This window comes from Anomaloglossus baeobatrachus, chromosome 1, assembly GCF_048569485.1.
Source record: "Anomaloglossus baeobatrachus isolate aAnoBae1 chromosome 1, aAnoBae1.hap1, whole genome shotgun sequence".
NCBI classification, from domain to species: domain Eukaryota; kingdom Metazoa; phylum Chordata; class Amphibia; order Anura; family Aromobatidae; genus Anomaloglossus; species Anomaloglossus baeobatrachus.
The window spans coordinates 741,712,673-741,723,211 of record NC_134353.1 but is presented as its reverse complement, the minus strand read 5'-3'; the positions used below and the strand labels follow the sequence as shown (position 1 = coordinate 741,723,211).

The 10,539-nt window shown below is 44.4% G+C and overlaps 1 protein-coding gene across 3 annotated transcripts in view; it reads left to right on the top strand.

Moving 5' to 3' along the window:
- Nucleotides 1-10,539, top strand: part of ARL6IP4 (ARF like GTPase 6 interacting protein 4) — an 87,859-nt gene that overhangs the window by 30,581 nt on the left and 46,739 nt on the right. Inside the window, exon 1 of one of the 3 annotated variants that reach the window (XM_075341820.1) lies at nucleotides 1,323-1,402. The exons of 1 other annotated variant lie outside the window; for it this stretch is intronic. The gene's annotated coding sequence lies outside the window, so the exon portion shown is untranslated. Of the gene's footprint in view, nucleotides 1-1,322; nucleotides 1,403-1,499; nucleotides 1,612-10,539 lie in introns of those variants that run through there. One more of the 3 variants, XM_075341819.1, reaches the window with a different exon arrangement.

The following is a 10,539-nucleotide window of genomic DNA, read 5'->3' as shown; positions in this document are numbered from 1 at the left end:
TCAACTCCATTCTAGTGGTTTATATGATGAGCTGTCTAGATTGGAGTTGACTTTTTGAGGGAGAGAGATCCTCAAAAGATAAACTCCATTTTAGTCACCTCAGTACAGAGCCATCTGGTGTGGAGTTGTTAAAATGAGGGACTAAAAAAAACTGTCTGCAGGGACGGCCTCAAAAAATCAACTCCAATCTAGTCACCTCAGTACTGAACCGTCTAGAGTGGAATTGATTAGTGATGAGCGAGTAATAAAAAGCTCGGGTGCTCGAGGCTCGGGCCGAGCATCCCAAGATACTCGTGTACTCGGCCCGAGCACCGAGCCCAATGTTATCCTATGGGAGACCCGAGTATTTTTGTGAAATGACCACCGGCAGCATGTAGAAACCATAAAACTGTAAATTAAAAAAAAAAACGTGCGTGTGTGTGTAAGCGTGCATATATATATATACACGCGGAGTGGAGTGCGGGAGGGGCCGTAGCCGAGCGGGGAAGTGTCGGGCTAAAGGCACGGTCATGCTGTGAGGGCCGGCCAATCACTGCAATTCCACAAGTAACAGGGCTGTGGCATTGCGGTCTGCCAGCCAATCCCTGCATAAGGGCTGGCTCTAAAAAGAGCGCCAACATGAAGACCACGAGTACAGCACGAGTATCGTGAAATTACTCGGTCCCCGCCGAGTAGCCCGAGTACAGTGATACTCGTGCGAGTACCGAGTAGTGACAAGCATACTCGCTCATCACTAGAATTGATATAATGAGATCCTCAAAAAATCATCTCCATTCTAGTCACTTTCACTAGTGAGCCGTCTAGAACGGAGTGGCTGCAGTGAGGATGACAAATATCAACTCCATTCTACACGCCACGCTGTGAGAAGGCTCCTAAGCTGAATGTAGTGTGTGAATGTGGAACACTGATGATTAACCCCTCCTTACCTGAGATAGATACCACACCTTAATTGAGGTGCAGTACCCTGTGGCGCCCAGAGCCTCAGGGGCGCCACACTAGTCTTGGCTGGCTTCTTCTGAGATGATTTATTACCAGAGACCACCCCACAGCTGAATGTACAGGGGAAACAAAATCTGTAAACACCAAAGGATTAAAACATGTTTACTCAAACTCAAGTGCAAAACTTATTTTGAGCCTGAAATACATGAACTTAGGTAAACACAAAAACCTGTTTTCCAAGGTGGACAACCCCTTTAATACATTGTAAATATCAAATGACGCATTTCTCCTGGCACATTCCAACATTTCTCACTCTGATTTTTCGTGTAGCGGAACTAAAAGTGAGGAGCCATGTATCCGGGGATGTTTAGGAGTGATGCACAAAGTGTCCGTCAGGTAAATAAAGGCACGGCGTGCACCCCGGCTCTGACGTCATTGTTGTTATTGTCCCTTAGTTTTCCAGGTGAGGTGTCCATTATCACTATATATCACTGCCTTGTAACATCCCTGCGGTTAGCTATGTATGCTTTACTGCGCATGCTCTCTGTCGGCTGTACCTGGGCCACTGCACACGTGATGCGCGGGGGAGCCGTGTGCAGGGCGCACCTCACTTCCCGTGTGTTCTAGTTGCAGGGTGATGGACAAGGTTGTCATTCGGTCCTGAAGAGGAAGGTGAGGCTGAGGTGTCCACTGCCCGCCGGGGGGCATTGTTATCATTACTGTTAGATTTTCCTGGGTCCCTCCAATGGTTTGTTTTCAGGGGTTTTCTGATCGATTCCATAGTGACCACTACTTTACCTCCTCTGTCAGTGACTGATTTCTTCATGTGTTTAGTGTAATTACAGGTTATTCCCTCCTTGTACATTATATCCACAGGCCATGCTGTAAGTGCGTGTCACTAGTGGATGTGCGTCAGTGAAGGGGGCTGCCACTCATTTGTATGGCAGTGCCACGCTGCCGCCTCCCAGCACTGCATCCACAGGACCCTGTTCTGGAGAGGATCCATATCTTTTATTCTTTGGCATGTCCAGCTAATGTGCCATACATTAATGAGATGGGAATGCCTCTTTGAGCTAAAAGAGAATTAATATTTGCTGCTTATTAGAGAATGAATTAACTAGTGATGAGTGAGCACTGTTCTCAGGTGCTTGGCCCTGGTAAAGAGGCATTATTGCCCAGATGGGCGCAACTCGTGTACTGAGTATAATGGAATTACTGGGGATCGCCATCATTTTTTCCACATTTCCCTTCTGTGTACTGTGTAATGGCCGTGTCTGACCGTACAGGGACATGGTCTGATCATACCACAGCTCCTGGGCCGGGGAGGAGGTAAACAAAAAAAAAAGTATACAGACCGGACCGCACGGGATAACAAAATTCATTCTTTGAGATAAACTAAACTATTTAAAAAAAAAAAAAAAAAAAGTTCAACCTCACAAAAAGAATAATCTGCATTCTCCTGCTGTAATGTCTGGATACTATTGTTTGCCTGATGCCTGTATGACCAGACCATTACACATCACATAGCAGGGGCACATTTATAAGCATATATATATATATATATATATATATATATATATATATATATATATATATATATATATATATATATATATATATATATATATATATATATATATATATATATATATATAAACAATAATTATATTAAACACAACTAATTGTGGAAATTATTATTCCGAGATGTATTGATTAAAATTAATTGTTTGTGGGGGAAACCCCTTTAAGGCATAAAGGGACTTGATAACTTTTTTTTAATTATTATTTTCTTCCCTTTATGGCATATCAAATCAGTATGAAATGTCTCTTTAAAGGGAACGTGTCTCATGATTCATGGTGCCTGAGCCACGGCCTGCATGAATCGGAGACAGACTTTTGCATTACAAACATCTACATTTTACTCAGTCACTGCAACGTTTCAGAGAAAACCAGCTGAAAACTGGGGAAAAGGAACTACTCCAGGAGGGACATCCGCACCGTCCTCTGCCTGCCCACTGTGATAGACCTGACCAGTCTTTAACTGTTGGTGATAAGTAGGGCATTCTGTCTGAGTAGGCAGGGAATAGCTGGCAGGGACATTAACTTTTTTTTTTTTTTTTTCAGATTCATTTTTATTTAACAAACGTCTCATCTTTTAACCCCTTCAGCCCCCGGGCATTTTGTGTTTTTTTTCTATTTTTTTTTTTTTTTTCCTTCCTCTCTTTCTTCCGAGAGCCGTAACTTTTTTTTATTTTTCTGTCAATGTTGCCATATGAGGGCATGTTTTTTGCGGGACGAATTGTACTTTTAAATGAAACCATAAGTTTTACCATATAGTATACTGGAAAACGGCAAAAAAATATCAAGTGCGGAAAAATTGCAAAAAAAGTGTGATTGCACAATAGTTTTTGGGAGATTTTATTCAGTGTTCACTATATGGTAAAACTGATGTGTTATTGTGATGCCTGAGGTCAGTGCGAGTTTGTAGACACCAAACATGAATAGGTTTACTTGTATTTAAGGGGTTAAAAAAAATTCACAAGCTTGTCCAAAAAAATTGGCGCACGTTTTGCGCCATTTTCCAAAACACACAGCGTTCTCATTTTTCGGGATCTATGGCTCAGTGATGGCTTATTTTTTGCGTCTCGAGCTGACGTATTTAATGGTACCATTTTTGCGCAGATGCTACGTTTTGATCGCCTGTTATTGCATTTTGCACAAAATTTGTAGTGACCAAAAAACGTAATTTTGGCATTCGGAATTTTTTTGACGCTATGCCGTTTACTGATCAGATTAATTGATTTTATATTTTGATCTGGCATTTCTGAACGCGGCGATACAAAATGTGTATTTTTATTTTTTTAACCCTTTAATTTTCAATGGTGTGAAAGAGGGGTGATTTGAACTTTTAGGTTTTTTTTAAAAAAATTTGAAACTTTTTTTTTTTTTTTTTTTTTTTTAAATTTTACTAGTTCCCCTAGGGGGCTATAGCGATCAGCAATCCGATCGCTCTGCCCTATCTGCTGATCACAGCTACAGAGCTGAGAACTGCAGATTTGGGGTTTTACTTTCAATGCCGGCTGTATTCAGGAATTGAGGCCGAAAACACACTTCCACATAAAAAACGTACGTGTCTCAAGTTCCGTTTTTTGTGTCCGTGTTCCGTTTTTTAGGGCCGTTTCTCCGGTACGTATGACATCCATGTGATGGCGTATGCTGTCCGTGTGTGCGTGTGGAATGACCGTGTGTGCATGTGGAATGACAGTGTATGTGTACGTGGAATGTCCGTGTGGAATGTCCGTGTGTGTGATGCACAATGTCGTTTATACATGTCGGCTGACAGCAGACAGAGTTGCGCGATGAGAATCAACTCGGGTGAACTTCACCCGACTTCATTGTCATGCCGTGGCTCTGTCTGTGTGCCGCGTTCTGATTAGCGGTCACCCGTGAAGGATTCACCGTTGACCGCTAATCCCCTGAGTGACTGAAGTGAGCAGCCCTCTCTCATACTCACCGTTCCCCGATCTCCAGCGCGGCGCTGCACGGCTGTTCTAAAAACTCCGGCGGCTTTTACTTTTTTGAAAATGCCGGCCGCTCATTAATCACTCGTGTTCCCTGCTTTCCACGCCCACAGGCGCCTGTGATTGGTTGCAGTCAGACACGCCCCCCACGCTGAGTGACCGCTGTCTCACTGCACCCAATCACAGCAGCCGGTGGGCGTGTCTATACTGTGTAGTAAAATAAATAATAAAAAAAAAAAAACTGCGTGTGGTTCCCCCCCCCATTTTAATACCAGCCAGATAAAGCCATACGGCTGAAGGCTGGTATTCTCAGGATGGGGAGCCCCACGTTATGGGGAGCCCCCCAGCCTAACAATATCAGTCAGCAGCCGCCCAGAATTGCCGCATACATTATATGCGACAGTTCTGGGACTGTACCCGGCTCTTCCCGATTTGCCCTGGTGCGTTGGCAATTGGGGTAATAAGGAGTCAATGGCAGCCCATAGCTGCCACTAAATCCTAGATTAATCATGTCAGGCGTCTCCCCGAGATACCTTCCATGATTAATCTGTAAGTTACAGTAAATAAACATACACCTGAAAAAATCCTTTATTTGCAATAAAAAACACTAACAAATACCCTCGTTCACCACTTTATTAAGCCCGAATAACCCCTACATGTCCGGCGTAATCCACGGAGGTCTAGCATCGCATCCAGTTCTGCTACATGAAGGTGACAGGAGCTGCAGCAGACACCGCCGCTCCTGTTAGCTCCACGAAGCTACTGAAGAGAGCCGCACGATCTGCTCAGCTGTCACTGAGGTAACTCGTAGCCACCGCTGGATCCTCCAACTGTGACAGCAAGTCGCCCGAGTGACAGCGATGTAGTCACAGGTGACTTGCTGTCACAGTTGGAGGATCCAGCGGTAGCCACGAGTTACCTCAGTGACAGCTGAGCAGATCGCGCGGCTCTCTTCAGTAGCTTCATGGAGCTGACAGGAGCAGCGGTGTCTGCTGCAGCTCCTGTCACCTTCATGTAGCAGAGCTGGATGCGATGCTAGACCTCCGTGGATTACGCCGGACATGGAGGGGTTATTCGGGCTTAATAACGTGGTGAACGAGGGTATTTTAGTGTTTTTTATTGCAAATAAAGGATTTTTTCAGGTGTGTGTGTTTATTTACTGTAATTTATAGATTAATCATGGAAGGTATCTTGGGGAGACGCCTGACATGATTAATCTAGGATTTAGTGGCACCTATGGGCTGCCATTAACTCCTTATTACCCAGATTGACAACGCACCAGGGCAAATCGGGAAGAGCCGGGTACAGTCCCAGAACTGTCGCATATAATGTATGCGGCAATTCTGGGCGGCTGTTGGCTGATATTGTTAGGCTGGGGGGCTCCCCATAACGTGGGGCTCCCCATCCTGAGAATACCAGCCTTCAGCCGTATGGCTTTTTCTGGCTGGTATTAAAATGGGGGGGGACGGCGTGCCGGTTTTTTTAATTATTTATTTTACTGCACAGTATAGACACGCCCTCCGGCTGCTGTGATTGGGTGCAGTGAGACAGCTGTCACTTAGCATGGGGGGGGCGTGTCTGACTGCAACCAATCACAGGCGCCTGTGGGCGTGGAAAGCAGGGAATACGAGATTGATTAATGAGCGGCCGGCATTTTCAAAGTAATTGTTGCTGCGTATTCTTTGCACAGCTGTTCCTCGCAGCGCTGGTGATAGGGGAGCGGTAAGTATGAGCCGGGGGAAGAAACAGACCGAGCGCCAATGTAAGTATGACTGCTAACATCATGAAAAAAAGGTAAGTATACTGAATTAAAAAAAAACATCGTTTGTTTAAAAACGCACACGGACGAAACGTGCTGAACACAGACATGCTCCGTGTGCGGTCCGTGCAGGCACGGACCCATAGACTTTAGCGGGTCCGTGCCTGCGTGCTGCCAGCCAAAAACGGACATGTCGTCCGTGTCGAAAAGCGCACACACGTACTTACCACACGGACGCATGTTCCGTGTGATTTTACACGTGTGTGCCATCCTCCATAGAGTAACATTGGTCTCCGTGTCTCTGGTACGTTTTTGCACATACCAAACACGTACCGGAGGCACGGATGTGTGTTGCGGGCCTGAGAGGAAGTGACTTATGTTAGCTACAGGCGTCATTACATGACCCCTGTGCTAACATGGCAACCACTGAAAGTCACGTGATCATGTCACCTGACTTCGGGTGGGGGGCGGGGTAATTCACTGTCATGACGGTGCGCATATACAGTACATCTCTCTGCCACATTTTGGCAGCGAGATGTAAGGGGTTAATGGCCGCGGGTGGAAGCGATTCCACTCGCGACTAGCAGGCACACATGTTAGCTGTTGAAAACAGCTGATATGTGCACGGATTGCCGCGATCTGCCCACGGCAGGGGGCGGGGATTAACCTTACACGATCCATGACGTACCTAGTACGTCATGGGTCGTTAAGGTACATTCATGCAAAAAAATTAGTTAAATGAGGCTTGGAGTACGTGCCCACGATTAAGACCTACTTCATCCTGGACGCGGTGGGTCCTGACCTGCAGGGCCGTGAGTCTCCTCCACAGGAGTCCGCAGCTGCACGTGCCCACGATCCGGGCTCAGGCAGTTGCGGTCTCGCTCTGTTCTCCCTGCAGAGAATACTTGTAACTCCGCAACAAACAATTGACATGCTGGGGCTCGGGAAGCCGCCGTAGTTTACACTGTGGACCCTACACGCACAGTGGGCATAGGCTTTCTAGAAGTCCCATCCACTATGCTTGTATTGTATATCGCAGCATGTTGGACACAGCTGAAACATGCTGCGTACTAAATGCTGTAAACACTGATCGTTGGCACGCAGCCTTACATGAAATTCAACATGTTGCTGTGACACAGTATTAGGAATTTACACAGAAAGTATCAAAATATTTACAGAAGCTATATTAAGACTTAGTAATAGAAACCAGAGCCACAGCAAATAGTTTAACCCCTTAAGGACGAAGCCAGTTTTGTACTTAATGCCCAGGCCATTTTTTGCAATTTTGACCAGTGTCACTTTATAAGGTTATAACTCTGGAACACTTCAATGGATCCCGGTGATTCTGAGATTGTTTTTTCGTGACATATTGGGCTTCATGTTAGAGGTAAATTTAGGATGATATTTTTTTTATTTTATTTGTGAAAAAATCTGAAATTTGACAAAAAAATTAAAAATTTCAAACTTTTAATTTTTATGCCCATAAACCGGGGAGTTATGTCACACAAAGTAGTTAATAAATAACATTTCCCACTTGTCTACTTTAGATCAGCGCAATTTTTGAAACAAAATTTTTTGGGGTTAGGAAGTTAGAAGGGTTCAAAGTTCATCAGCAATTTCCCATTTTTTTTCAACAAAATTTACAAAACCATTTTTTTAGGGACCACATCCCATTTGATGTGACTTTTAGAGGCCTGGGTGACAGAAAATACCCAAAAGTGACACCATTCTAAAATCTGCACCCCTCAAGGTACTCAAAACCACATTCAAGAAGTTTATTAACCCTTCAGGTGCTTCACAGGAACTAAAGTAATATGGAATGAAAAAAAATAAAAATTAACATTTTACCTAAAAATGTTACTTTAGCACTAATTTTCTTACTTTTTCAAGAGGTAACACCAAAAATTGGACCTCACACTTTGTTACCCACTTTCTTATGAGCGCGCCGATACCCCACATGTGGTCAGAAACCTTTGTTTGGGTAAATGGGAGAGCTCGGAATGAAAGGAGCAATATTTGAATTTTGGAAAGCAAAGTTGGCTGAAACAGATTGCGGGCACCATGTTGCTTTTACAGATCCTCTAAGGTACCTAAACAGCAGGAACCCCCCTCAAGTGACCCCATTTTGGAAACTAGACCCCTTAAGGCTTCTATCGAGGGGTATACTGAGCATTTTGGACCCACAGGTACTTCACAGATTTTGATAACGTTACTTTGTCATATTGAAAATTGTATTTTTTTTTTTCTCAAAAATGTTGCTTTAGCATCAATTCTCTCACTTTTTCAAGAGGTAATTCCAAAAATTTGACCCAAATGTTTGTTACCCACTTTTTTATGAGCGCGGTGATACCTCACATGTGGTCTGAAACCTTTGTTTGGACAAATGGGAGGGCTTGGAACGAAAGGAGCAATATTTGAATTTTGGAAAGGAAATTTGGCTGAAAAAGATTGCGGGCACCATGTTGCCTTTGGAGGACCCCTAAGGTACGTAAACAGCAGAAAAACACCACAAGTGACCCCATATTGGAAACTAGGCCTCTGAAGGAATTTATCTAGATGTTTGGTGAGTACCCTGAACCCCCAGGTGTTTCACAGAAGTTTATAACGTTGAGCCATGAAAATAAAAAAATAAAATTTTACCACAAAATTGTTACTTCAACCAGGTAGCTTTTTTTTTCACAAGGGTAACAGGAAAAAAATCACCATGAAATGTATTCTGCAATTTCTCCTGAGTTTGGTGATATCTTATATGTGGTGGAAATCAACTGTTTGGGCACACGGCAGGTCTTGGAAGGGAAGGAGTGCAATTTGACTGAACATTTGGCTGGAATAATTAGTGGACGCTATGTCGCATTTGGAAAGCCCCTAAAGTGCCTAAACAGTGGAGGCCCCCCACAAGTGACCCCATTCTGGAATCAAGAAACCTCAAGGCTTTTATCTAGGTGTATATTGAGCATTTTGAATCCACGAATACTTCACAGAATTTGATAAGCTTAGGTTGCCATATTGAAAATTTTCATTTTTTTTCACAAAAATGTTTCTTTAGCATCACATTTCTCACTTTTTCAAGAGGCAACAACAAAACGTGGACCCCACAGGTTGTTCCAATTTCTTGTGAGCGCAGGGATACCCCATATGTGGCCAAAAACCTCTGTTTGGATATATGGGAGGGCTTGGAATGAAAGGAGCACCATTTGAATTTTGGAAAAGTTGAAATAAATTGCGCGCACCATGTCACATTAGCAGGGCCTCTTGGGTACCTATACATTAGAAACCCCCCACAAGTGACTCCATTTTGGAAACTGGACCCCTCAAGGATTTTATTCAGGAGTATAGTAAGCATTTTGAATCCACAGGTACTTCACAAAAATGTTGCTGTAGCAACAAATTTCTCTCTTTTAGGCTATGTGGCCATGATCCAGCGACACGGCGTCCAGTACACAGTGTCAGCCTTCCTGCAGAGATGTGAGTGTTGTCCACGGGAGAACGCAGCTGCCCATGCCCACGATTTGGGTTCAGGCTGCTGTGGAGCTCTATGCTACCTGCAGAGCACACTCATCTCCGCAGCATAAATTGACATGCTGAGGCTCGGGAAGCTGCGCCACAGGTCGGTTTATGCTGCGGAGAAAAGAAGCACAGTGGGCACGGGATTTCTAAAAATCCTTCAACTGTGCTTCTACTGCACAACGCAGCGTTATGGACGCAGGGATAACACTCTGCGCCCAAAACGCTGCAAACCCTGATTGTGGGCACATAGCCTAAAATGCTACAATGGATGAATGGATAGATGTCAAACATATATAACGTCCCACCCCCCTGCATATTCTAAGCTGGCGCCCTTTAGTGCCTTTCATGTGGCACTAAAGGGTGCCTAGCCTTGTATTTAGCCCAAAAAGAAAAAAAAAATAATTAAAATAAATGACGTGGGGTCCCCCCTATTTCTTTATCGTTCCTTTATGGGAGACCCAGACCATGGGTGTATAGCTTCAGCCTCCGGAGGACACACAAAGTAACTACACACAAACGTGTAGCTCCTCCCTCCTAGCATATACACCCCCTGGTAGCCAGTCCTAGCCAGTTTCAATGCTTTGTGTTTCAGGAGGATCACACACACATGCATTCTCTGATTTTTGATTTTGATTTTTTTTTGGATTTCAAAGATTTGGAAGAAAAGCGGGTCCAGTCTGGACTCCTGGCATGTCCCTTCTCACCCCACTGTGTCGGCGGTGCTGTTAAGGTTGAATTTACAAGGCTGGAGCCTTCACATGCCGCGCTCCTTCACATCCTCTGAGAGGCTCTGGGTTGAAGTGGGAGCCATCA